General features: G+C 40.2%; 1 non-coding gene across 1 annotated transcript; it reads left to right on the forward strand.

The window, feature by feature from the left end:
• The first annotated feature begins 12,622 nt into the window (after positions 1 to 12,622).
• Positions 12,623 to 12,696, forward strand: TRNAR-CCG (transfer RNA arginine (anticodon CCG)). Its single transcript has one exon. It is a non-coding gene; the product is annotated as a tRNA-Arg (tRNA).
• Positions 12,697 to 12,973: the final 277 nt, after the last annotated feature.

Here is a 12,973-nt window from a genome sequence, read left to right on the forward strand (position 1 = left end):
CGGACACCATCGAAATTACATATACAAACGCAAAGGCCCCAAGAGGCAAATTGCCCAACGAGGTGGCTGAAGCTGTTATGCGCCCCCGTAAATGCGTCATTTGTTGGACCCATACGTTAAGACGGCACTGGTTCTTTCACTAATACTTAATTTTCATGGGTGTTGGAATTATTTCTTTATTATGAAATTTCGATTCCCCCCCCCCCATAGAATATATTAAATAAGGGCGAAGCTCTCCCCACCTTCCGCTATTATTTTCGCCCCGGGTTCCGCGTGTGGTAAAACGGCACCCTGACTGAGAGTATAACCACCTTTTGGAAAACAATGTGACTAGTACGGGATCCTTCCATCCACCACAGGTAATATCCGGCGCAGGACACCTTGGTTTCGTTTTCTGATAATTGTCGCTGGGTTTTTCTTGCCTTGTTCCTTTTTCGTTTATTCACAAATAGCATAAAATGCGCGCATTAAGGCAAACACCTACTCAGAGGTGTATATTTTTGGTTTTGCGGCGTGTGTGCAATGCCGTCTTAAAGCATGGGCTCACCCGGGCAGACCTAAAGATAACGAGCCTCGCGTAAGTGAAATATAGTTGAAATTTTCCACGAGTATGCATGTAAATTTGCCTAGTAGGGCAGGCCTCTTCAACCCGTTGCTCGCGAGAACCACGGTGGTGTTCCCCTGATGCACCCAGAGTGCTCGCGTGCACTTGATCAACATTCCGATTGAACACGTTGTACTAATTGAAATCATCCTGATTTCATGCATTCGTCCCCTCCTTTGCCTCAGGGTAAAAGCGTGTTTTACAATAAATGAAACACTGCATTGCCGACCCTCTTTGTTCTAGCCATCGTTTCTTCTAGAAGGCAGCGAACAGTTCAGAAAAAGAAACAATTTAGAGCACGGAACTGACAGATTAATGTTGTAAACTCACATCGACAGCCCTAGGAGCTACGACGTACACTTTGAGAACCACTGATGTCTAAAATTCTTTATGTAAAAAACGTCATTATATTAATAGATAGCGAAAGGTTCCATGCTAGGCAGGGGCAGCTTGGGTGCTAAATCAAGAAGAGAATTATAGCAGAAAAATTTAGAAGAAAATGTATTCTGTCAGAGGCGCCAACATGAAGAAAACATTGAGGGGATTGAAAGTAGTCAATCGTCCCGTATATATGGGACTCGAGCCTATACTCTATGGGTGGGGCAGGCGAACGTTGCGTTGCATTTTATATTCATCAATTATCGGGGGCGCCCCCACAGAATTTATTGGATGGGGCTGAATAGTCTCAGCTACACTATTTTGCCGCCCCCACAACTTTGAAATTCGATAATTTTGTAACTGTCTTTGTCCCCACAGAAAACTGCCGCCCCCTAAATTTCTCCGCCCGGGGCAGTTCCCATGCCTCCTATAGTTCCCTCTCATACATATGCAGGGCCTATCGGTAAAATTCAAACTAAAAATGATTCGCAGGATCTAGCTGAAAAATAATACAGCGGCGGGTTCTCAGGGTCATTTTACAGCTTATAAGCCAGAGGAGCGCTGAAACTATGTGCCACACTGTTGACAGTTTCCCTTGATGCTGGGACCCCACATCTTTGTCTACCCAGCTCCAGGCTAGCTTCTTTCACTTACCTGGATTTTCACATTTCCAACCTTCTCCAAATGTAAATACTGTGTTTAGTGCAAAATTAAAAACTAAGTTTCCTATTCCTTGGAAAAAGCGCCACGTCATAAACTCTAACGCATAACACTCTCTACTGCGCCCCTTACACATTAGGAGAAAATTTACCATACGAGTAATATTTTTTTGCACGATACAAGCGAAAAGGCTTTGTTAGAAAGTGCTTGCTAGATGCTCAGAACTGATTCGCAATAACATGCAATTTACTTGTTCATTTGAATTCACTCGGAGAGTTTAAAGAATGATGCCCCACCCCAATATTTGGGGCTGGCAGGGCTCCAGCCCGGGAGCCCAGTTTTTCACCTTAAAAATTCACAATGCCCATGAAAGTCTGTTCTGGGAGCAGGGCCGTCATTTGGGGGGGGGGGGGGTCGGAGGGGGCGTTACTGACCTTAAAAAAATGATCATTTTAAGATGGAGAAAATATATTTTAATGAAATTCCTTCGATTTTTTTAAAACCATCTGTTTCTGATCACCTGGAAAACAGCAACGGCCCCGTTGTCCCTTCCCTGCGTACTCTTCTGGAGCAAGTGATTCCTGAGGTGTGCCGTGACAACACCTTCTAGAGCAGTGGTTCTCAACCTTTGGAAGCCCGCAGCCTGGTTTCATTTATTTCGTAAGCGGAAGGCTCTGTCAAACATGATTAACGGAACATGCATGAGGGAAAACGAAACATCAGATCTGTCGCGGCCCGGCCCCCAGAAAAGGAGCCATGCTTTTTCACCGCCCCCCCCCCCCCCGAAAAATTGATTTTTCAACACCGCAAGATATTTCAACACCGAGCATAAGGATCTGAATAGTTGAAAGATGAAATTTAGTACTTGAGGTATCAAATATTATAAGAGTTTCACGAAAACAAGCACAATGACATTTTTGTGTGTTCATCCAATTTCTCGTAAGTAGGGCTCTGATTTTTGACCTAAAGATGAAACGTCGTTGCTGATTGAGCCCGGATTATATGCACTAAAAAAGGGACGAAATATGCTCTAAAAATATGCACTTAAAAATTACCAAAATATGCACTTTAAAAATACCAAAATACACACTAAAACCCAAAATATTCACTAAACCTTCATGAAAAAGTTAAAAATTATCAATGAGAAAATATGCATTTAAAAAATCACTGCAAAGAAAAGCAGATATGCTTTTAAAATGAATATTTTCTATTTCTTATTAGTGCATATTTCATTTACAAAAAATTATCCCCACATGTACCTGCATATGCAAAAAACTTCTACACATTTGTTATTTAGCATTTTTGATTTCTAGTTTGTTGTACTGCTCAGAAACGGAATACCAGTAACAAAAGAATTTCAACACTATTTCTAAAAAAACTGAACGCTTTTGACATCTTTCTAGAAATTGCCTTAATAGAACACACACTTGATATTTAGAAAATAAGAACATCTCTCTATTAATTCACTAAATTCCACCTGCGGCGAAAAAACCGATGTTATAAAAATACAGTGAAACCCCCCCCTTAACGGACAACCCCCCTCAGATGCTCTTTTACGGCCAAATTATATTTTCCCCTTGTTAACAGAAGTATTCATTTCAAATTCCCTGAGATCAACGGCCAACCCTCTTTTACGAACAAATTTTGTATCCCGTCAATGAACGCAAAACAGAGGTTTTACTGTATTAGCAATATTTATTTGAAAGCTCATAAAAAAAAGTGATTACGCTTAAATGAAAAATATGCACGTATTCTGCAAATTCTTCGATTTTATGCATTTATATGCATTAATGCTGAAAAAGGCCAAAATATGCATTTGCATATAATCAGGGCTCTAGCAACTACGTTTCTTCATCAGTAATAACTTATAAAAATCAGAAGTCATAAAAATCAGAATCCTAATCATATGCTTGTGTTATCAGTAATTATAAGGTTACGAGATGAATGTATTTTTATATATACAGTGTCGCTTTAAAATGACAGTGATTGCCTTATTTGAAGACAACCAACCAAAAAACTGCGCTAAATGTGGATAAAACGGTTTTGTTGGCATCAGGAGAGACAGAGCACACGGTGTCCTTATAAAAAATTTAACATTTTTATTTCAATAACTATACAACCCTTTGCAACATGATAAAAATGCGGTTTTGTTGGCATCAGTAGACACAGGGCTACACTTCGTGTGCTGAAACACCCAATTAGTGTCCGTATAAAAAGTTAATATTTTAATAACTTCACAACACTTTGCAACATGAATAACATATCTGAGTACTACGTTATTTGGATAATTTTTCTAATTGAAAGTATTCCTGTAGGGTGAACGGTCTACCTGTAAAATACCATACGTCTTACCTATATACCCTGTACATTACATATCGTAGTGTCTGCTATGTGTTGTGTTTAAGCCAACTCTCACGTTGCTTCGTTCGCCTGCTTCGTCTCAATTCTGTTTTTCATATCAAGGTTTAAAACTTTCAACTTGTTTTTTACACGTATCTTATGCAACTCGTCGGTATTTGCTCTTTATTTTGCGGATTTTTTTTTTTGACGATGCATCGAGATTATCTTTAGATATATTTTTTGGTGCCAAATTGCAGAACGTTAAAAAATCACGTTGCTATCTTACCTCACGTATCTCTGCTCTTGCGCTTCTTGAAAATTTAGACGATGTAGTAGGAGTGACTGCACCACTGCAAACTGATGGAGATATCGCACACTGGAGGTGAAATCACTGTTTAAATTGCTGTTGATTTCAACTTTTTGGCATGTGGTGTTCCCAAAAGTTCTGATTTCAGGTCCCGTTCATAATCAGTAGCAGTAAAATGTTCCGAGCAAACAGCATTTTTCACATTGATCTCGACACCTCACTACCCACTCTCTTCTTAGTTTCATCCTTGGGAAACCTGTGAAACTTGATTTCTTTTCCACTAGTATTTGCATAAGTGTTTGTGCAAGACGCAACTGCACAAATTTTCATGGTTATTTTGCTGTAGTAAATTCACAAGACAAATATCAATAGCGAAATAATTTCTTATGACTGTCGTACACACGTTATTTCGAAAGAAATCGACTTCTCTACACGGGTGGTGTATAGCGCCATCTAGTGAAATAAAACAACGAAAGGTTGTAATTAAGTGCGAATTGTGAGAAATGCCATATTTGACAATTTTTTTTTTGACGAAATTAAAATCTTACAGAATTTGATCATTTATCTTTTGAAACTAGATTCTACGATGTTTTTATTTTTTTTCAAAAGGTAATAAAGTATACATAAAAATACTTCTCGTCTATTTTGTAGTAACATTAGCAAAGTAAATAATCTTTACGCAATGTCCGAAGCTTTTGGTAGTTGCGACTCTGTATGTAGATGCAATAAGTCATCCCGAGAAGTTCCCGTGGAGACGACAATGATTGAGCCGACGGATCTATAATGCATGTGCTTATATATTAACTGATATCATTCTGCTCTCTCCAGCATCATCGTGCCACCCACCCAACCTTTGAAATCTGTCTATGGCGATGAAAGTAGTGAACTTCCAATTACAATAAAGTTTGTCATTAGATTGGCTGTGAATACCATGCGCTATTCTTCTAATAAATTTGTTTAGAATTCAATTTAAAAGTGTCGCGGCACCCAAAACTGATCTCGTGACACTTTCATCATAAGAGGATACAGGCCACTCGGACGGGGGGACCACACACAGGGTTATTGTGCACGGGGGGGAGTGAATTTCCTCCCACATTTACCAATAATACAATTTAACTGACTAGGCGGTGATGATCACCCGTATCATCCCCCCCCCCCCATGCGATATGTTCTGGGGCCTCATACTTACTAGCTGGAGAAAATGTAAAGAAAAAACTCAGCTTACATACTTACAATAGAAAATCGTGCATTGGGGGGGGGGGGTGTGTCTCGTGCCATGCCCACATGGAGACATGGGAAAAAAGAGGGCCCTGGTTTCATGGACAGCTAGCTCTGTTGGATTCTAAAAGTAGTCATTTTTCCCAACATAATTTCACGTGAAAATTTTATTTCTTCACAGCTCTGTGGCCCTTTTCACCACTTGTTGCGACTTCCCTTTCATGATTTGCGCCACGGGTCCCCTTAGAGAAGCGGTTCTTAACCTTTTCCAGCCACGACCCAACATTGGTCGACGAAGCTGATCTTGTTGCTAATGGGACTGTTTGTTTTTCGAAATTAGGGGAAACTAGTAACGCAATAAGCATAGGCGTAAACTTGTATCCGGCCCATGGGACCGAGCACCTCCCAATATTTTTGAAGACCCGGCTCGGTCCCCCAAAAATTCATGTACATAGTTTCCCCATTTTGCTGTGATGTTTCTTACCCAAAATTGTCATAATTATGAATTCGATAATGGAAAGTCTCTTTTGTTCAATGTGACCAATGGAAGGCGCATGACACCAACACGAAAGGAAGCCCAAAAAGATGTGTCGACTCCTCTTCCGCCACACAAAGAAAACAAAGGTGCTGGTCGTCCCGTATATACGGGACTCTAACGAATACGCAGGAGAGAGAAGGCGCATTTCATTTTTTTCGGAAATTATTGGGGGGGGGGCGGGGGCTCAGCCCCTTATTAAACTTATTGGAGGGGCTCAAATGCCCTAGGTTCCTGTGCCTATGTGTGGTGGATTAGAAAATCGGAAGATCAATAATATTGAAACCGAGATAAGAGAAATTACTCTGTACAGGATAAGCGCCGAGGCGATTTAAGCCCTCCTATAAATTTTGTAAGGGATTGAGCCCACACCAATAACTTCTGAATAAAGCAATGCACTCACCTTCGTACGCGCTCGAGTCCCGTATATACGGTAAAACCAACTTTCAGCCCCCGCCCCCCCAACGTTTACTTGAAAAATATTGGGGGAAAAACAGTACGTTCTACATGTCCATTCACAACAAAGAACGGAAAGGCCGATGCCGACACATTTTTCGAGCCTCGTTGTAACGAAATTTTACTGGGTAGAACACAATCAAATAAACAAGTGAATTATAATATTGATTTAAAAATAAAGGAAGTAAAAAACAAACTTTTCGAAGGTTCAAGAGCTCCTCAGCCAGAACCTCGGCTCCTCAAGAACTTCAGCAGATCATGGTGGTTTTATAGTGCGTTTTTTGTTATATATAATGATTCACCCGTTGACGAGTGTTGATTATGTGAAAAAAATAATTTTTCGGCTACACCCGTCCTCCGGGCAGGGCCGGAACTAGAGGCAGAAACTGTCCAGGGCAGCAAAATTTATGGGGCGACAATTTTAGGTGGGAACAAAGCAGTTTGCTCCTGGTTGCAAGGACCCTAGTTAAGCCCCCCCCCCCCACAGCATTCTCTTCCCGTCTGGTTGGGTGTTTCGAAGATGAGAAACGAAATTTCGAAAGACAAATTCAATTTAAAAAAACTGCCATTCAATCATTGTAAAGGCCTACTATGCATTATCAGTGTGAGGGGGAGGGTGGTATAAGTTAGTTACAAGACTCATTCATAAGAACAATATCGCTCACAAATTAAAAAATTTTAATTGCAAAAGTAAAGATCACGTAATGACTTTCAATTACCTAAGGCCCGTTTCACACGATGCGGACGCGGGTCCGCATTCCCTTTCACACGAGCACTGAATCCATGTTTAGGTTGAAATTCGCGCATAAAAACTATTTTTTCGCAATTTTTGTAATTTTTCTCCTTCGCTTCTGGATTGAGCCTAGAGGCATTCTTTGTTGGTTTAATCTAGAGCCACATAGAATATGGGAATAAAGATGTCTTCATTCCGATCCTCACAAGTAGTCGATGGGAGAAAATGTCTTCAAATATTTTCAAAATATTTTGAAAAAAAAAATCCGTCTTTTCGGAAAAATATGGAAGAAAAATTCCAAAAACATCCAAAACTTTCGATGTTCCAAAAAAAAGAAAAAAAAATTCAGGAGATATCAAAGAATTTGCAAGTAGTAAAAAAGGGGAGAGGTAGAGACTTTCAAAATGCCTGTTTTAGAAATATTCACATCACAATTCTGTCTTAGGCCGGGATTACACTATAAAAGTTCGTTTATCGAACTTGAAAAATGCAACCAATTAGCGGATCAGTTAAGTTCTCGCGAATGTAACAGATGTGTTTATTGGTTACATTTTTCAAGTTTTATAAAATAACTTTCATAAACCTTTTAGAGTGAAATCACATCCTTAGATTAGTCACTTCAGAAACATTAAATTTCATTTTTTCAGTTTATAGACTGAATATAGAGTAAAATAAACTTGTAGGTATCGAGGGAACCACCAAAACTATTCAAGCGCTAGGGTCTTCAAACGTCTTAATCCGGCCCCGAGTGAACACCGTACGTGGATAACGTTGTTTAATAAAAGTATTTTTTTAAAGTTTAAAAAAATTAAGATTAAAAATTTAAAAAAATTAAGATTAAAAATTTAAAAAAATTAAGATTAAAAATTTAAAAAAATTAAGATTAAAAACTAAAAAAAATTAAGATTAAAAATTTAAAAAAATAACAAATATTTAAAATAATTCAGATATTTTTAAATAATTTTAAAAATTTAAAAAGAAAAAAATTATTTTTAAATTAAATTTAAAAGTTATTAAAGTATGTAGTCAATTAAATATTCGTAATGAACAGAACGGCTTATAATTTTGGTCCCGTCAGTGGCAGGTTTTATTGTATAAATTTGGAAAGTATATGGACAAAAGGCAGTTAAAGTTGCTATATCTCAATCTCAGAAGGAAACGAAGGGATAGACGTACGTAGGTTCATTATATTAATGAGCAGGGACCATCATATGGTGTTTTTAAGGGTATTTATGGCAAATAATTAAAAAAATTCCGTGAAAAATCACCTTCAAAAAGTAGCCAAAGATGCGGACGAATTCGCTCCGCATCCGCATCGTGTGAATAGCTCCGAATAAACCTATTGTCAAAACTTCTATGTGCGGATGCGGAGCCCGCACTTAGGTTTTGACACATGCGGACGACGTCCGGACCCGCATGAACATTTCCTAGGTGCGGAGATTTTTCGGCTCGTCTGAAAGGCGCAGTTTATTCCAATTGTTAAAACTTCTTCCGGACCCGCATCCGCTCCGTGTGAAAGGGCCCTTAGGGACGAGGACGGACATTTGGTTCGGTTCTGTTGCTCCTTTGCGTGGGGACCGGCGGATGGCGGCGTTAGTTTATAGGCCGTGTGTAGGGAGTGTGGCTGTTGCTGTTTGGGGATGGCGTGGGGCTCCGGCGGATGTGGATCCTGTGGCCGGGCCTGGATATCGGTAGGATGTTTTTTCCAGCATTGTCCAGCCGATAGGTGAACCGCTTGTATCTCGCAAGGGACAGAGTGGGGCCATGTTTTGTGTTGGTGGTGCCCGTGGCCCCCGCAAGGGCAAGGCCGACAAGGCTCCAGCCCTGGAGCAATTACCTGCATTTGTTTGTTTTTTCATGCAATAAATTCGCTATAACAGGGCCCTCGAAAAGTCTGGCTTGGGGGCGCGAAAGATCCCGGTCTTAAGGCTCTGCTCAAGGATGTGGAGGCCATGGCCCCATAGGCGCAGATAGACCTGGAAGTCTGGGGGGGAGTCCCCACATCCTGGAGCGGGGCCCCTAGGATGGGACATTTGGCCCCAGACCAGACTTTTCATGGGCCTCTTTATAGTGTATTTATGGCATGAAAAAAATAAAAAAAATGATGAGAATCGTCCCGGGCACCGGGGCTGGAGTCCTGTCGGGGGCCATGGCTGGGGGCACGATGATGTCAATTCATATATACATTTGATCAGTCGACTCCACCTTTGACGCTGGGGGGGGAGGAAAGATTGTCTCCCCCACGCCCCACCGTATCTCCGCCCATGCATAGCCCTGCCTTGTGCATTCCATTTTTAATTCACACTTTGGGAATATAACAGCCAGTATTTTCTTTATCCCATTTCACAAAACCTCTCAATAGATGGCGCTGTCAAGTTCTACTTTTGATACTTCTCCTCAGTAGATGGCGGTTTAAAAATCGAAACTTCGGCAGGTTTCGCTGTGTATTCATTTAAATGGAAGAGGTATATATGGGATTCCTAAAACGAAAGTAATTAAAAAAATAATATATATTCCTAAAGCGAGTACTGTGGCACGCTTGGTACCCTGGGTTAGTCGCTGAACTCCCGGGGTGGTTTTCCTTTGCAGTAACTCTCTAGCAGGGCGGCTTCAGATAAAATTCTCACCCGTGCGGAAATCTCTTCGGCACTCCTATGGCATATAAAGCCGCCCTTAAAAACGACCCGGAAAATTTTCAGATTTCTAAACGCCGAGCGAAATATCGTAAAATGCAATCACAGGCAATTTATTTGTTGAGGCTCTTACCCTGGGCTTTTTATTTATATATATATATATAAAATCCCCTTTTCCTTTCATCTCTATACATATATTTTTTTTTGGACTTTTTAAATTTTTCTATTCTTATGGCGTTTCCTCAAGAAATTCTTATAATTGGAGCTGATAACATTTAGAGGATGTTCTTTTGTTATAACTGGGGGGGGGGGATTTGTCCTCCTAAAACTTTCGGTATGCAGCCCCCCCCCCCCCCAACTTCTCCAATAAACCTTGCTACTTACCGCGTCTTTATTTCGTCAAGCGAACGTGCACTGCGGAAGCCTGCAAAATAGTCATCGATTGCCAGTTCCCCACTTTTGATTTTGATATGCAACCAGAGGTGCAGCCAGACGGGTGCGGTCACACACCGGGCTTGTGACCAACACTTGAATGAATATTTTTAACGAGAATCGGCGATGATCCGTGTTTTTTGATCACAATTTCTCATTTTTCTAAACAAATTACGGTCACCTTGAACGTAATGAAATTTCAACTTCACGTATAGTATTTGATTACATCATTTAATAGGGCGTGAAAAAAATCAATCTTGGTTATAACGACAAAATTACACGGAATCTAAGATGTCGTTATAACTGAGTTTGACTGTAAATCGATAGGGCCGGCCTGTCAGGCCAGCCCCAGAACTTAAAATTAGGGTTAAAAATAGATTTTGAAGTGTGGCTACTAGCACTATGGCCCCCACATGTGGGGCGTGGGAGAGTCGACATCATTTTTTGTTTTATCATGCTTTAGGTTCACTATAGAAGGGCCCGCGAAAAGTCTGGAGTGGGAGCCCTCCAAAGATACCGGGCAAGGGCCCTGCTCCAGGATGTGGTGCGGTCAATTTTTATGGTCGTTTTTTCGCGTAGCCACACATCAAAACCGGGTTCACACCAGCAGCGCTACTAGTGTGAGAACCCGGCTTTAAAATTTACCTCTGCGTTGATGGCAGTGTGAAAGCCAATATTTTACAAAGTTTATGGCGTGGCTCTGATAGAGATTTATCGATCATGTATCTGGCTAAAGCCTATCATTCACTTTCCTACAGATAGGCCACGGGTGAACAAGTATGCAAAGCCTCCCTTAAGGGTGTATGACAGATGCGGTCTCACATCATGCCCGTCATTTGGGGGTCAGGGGTGCGATCGCGCGGCCCCCCCCCCGGTTTTAAAAAATACACTAGAAATGATATACAGGGTGCACAGCAAACAGGACATGGCTTTCCCGGTAAGAGGGAAAAACGAACATCACGAAGGCCTCAGTTAAATGCAGGTAAAACTGTTTTCCGCATTTAGAGCTGTTTTTTTCAACTTTCCTCCGTTTTTCGAATTCTAATACCTCAGTGAATATTGCACTTAGAAACATGGAATTTTTTTTGTCGGCATCAGGAGAGACAGGGCAACAACTTTTTCATTGGGTTGTGGGGCACACACAAAAACTGTATAAAAAGTTAATTTTTTAATTTTAATAACTCTACAACCCTTTGCAACATGAGTGACATATCTGAGTACTACGTTATCTGGAAACTTTTTCTAATTAAAAGTATGTATACCTCTTGGATCAACGGTTCGCCAGTAAAATGCCATACCCCACCCCGTTTGCTATGCACCCTGTATATACATACATACATTGAGTATGTTTTTTGGCCACCCCCCCGGAAAATGTTGAAATGACGGGCCTGCCCCGCAATCATGGTAGTAAAAAAATGTGTGTATCAATTAAATTTTATAAAATAAAACAAGGTTTGTCTGAGCTTCAACTAAGAAAATAGAAAATTTATAAATATTTTACGGAAACTCGTTCATGTCGCGAAGAGAACCACCCGGGGTAAATAAAGGCATTTTGGTTTCTCGTTGTAGAACAAAGGGACCCAAAGCCCTGAATCAAACAAAGGGCCCCAAATTATTGAATGCTTTTATTAATTATGGAATTATTTCTTTCAGTAATTCTGAATTTTCATTGATGCTGATATATTTTTTGCACTCATTTTTTTTTAATTCAGGAATCCTAATTTTCATTGATGCTGATATATTTTTTGCACTCATTTTTTTTTTAATTCAGGAATCCTAATTTTCATTACTTTTTAGAGATTATTTCTTTCATTAGTTTTTCATTTTTTTTTCATTAGTTTAAAATTTTCTTCCGCTCTGAATTTTCATTAATTTTTGTGTTAGTTTATATTCAAATTGTGTATTTATATTTTGTTTTTGTATGGATTTCTCTCTGCATCCCAGTATATTCTGTAATAATGTATGCAGTTTTGTATGCCAGATTCCTTCTCCCCCCCTCACCTCGAAACTGTTAAGATGTTCTTGGTTCCGAAACTATTTTCGCACCCCCCCCCCAACTGGTAAGGGCTGCCTTTGCAAGTATGCCCGGGACAATAGCAAAAGCATCCTTAAGATTGTCTTTGAAAAATCGGAGTTTACTCCATTACCTTGTCTGAAAAATGTTACAATGTCCCTTCCATCAAATAGCATGGACCCTCAACTCTCTATGGCTTCTTGGTGTCCTTACATGAGAGAGAAGAGAGACTTCCAATATTTTTAATTTTCCTGCTCGATATACCTTAAAAAAAAAATAGATATATTTGTTATTAGCACATTTCCAGATGTAGTCGCCATAGCTCAGTGGATAGAGCGACGGGAACCCGGATCCGTAGGTCGCGAGTTCAAGTCTCGCTGGCGACGTGTTCACTTTTTTACTATCCCGTTATTAAACGGTGACGATCTGTGGACAAGGCTGTAAGTCCACTTAAGCATGGCCACGGGGCCTCATACGGTAAAATTAAAGAAAAAAAACCCGATTTGTTTGACATACATAATTTGTTATGGTAATACATACAGGGTGTCCGAAAAACGACTGATTAAAAATCATTTGACGATAGAAATGTGCCGTTTGCCGCATTTAAATTTGAAGGAGAGAAAAACCGTTAATTTAGAATTATTCAAAATGTCGGAACGAGTT

Source organism: Pholcus phalangioides, unplaced genomic scaffold (genome assembly GCF_987345545.1).
Source record: "Pholcus phalangioides strain wild (caught in Gottingen) unplaced genomic scaffold, Ppha-v1.0 ptg000017l_1, whole genome shotgun sequence".
Taxonomy (NCBI): Eukaryota; Metazoa; Arthropoda; class Arachnida; order Araneae; family Pholcidae; genus Pholcus; species Pholcus phalangioides.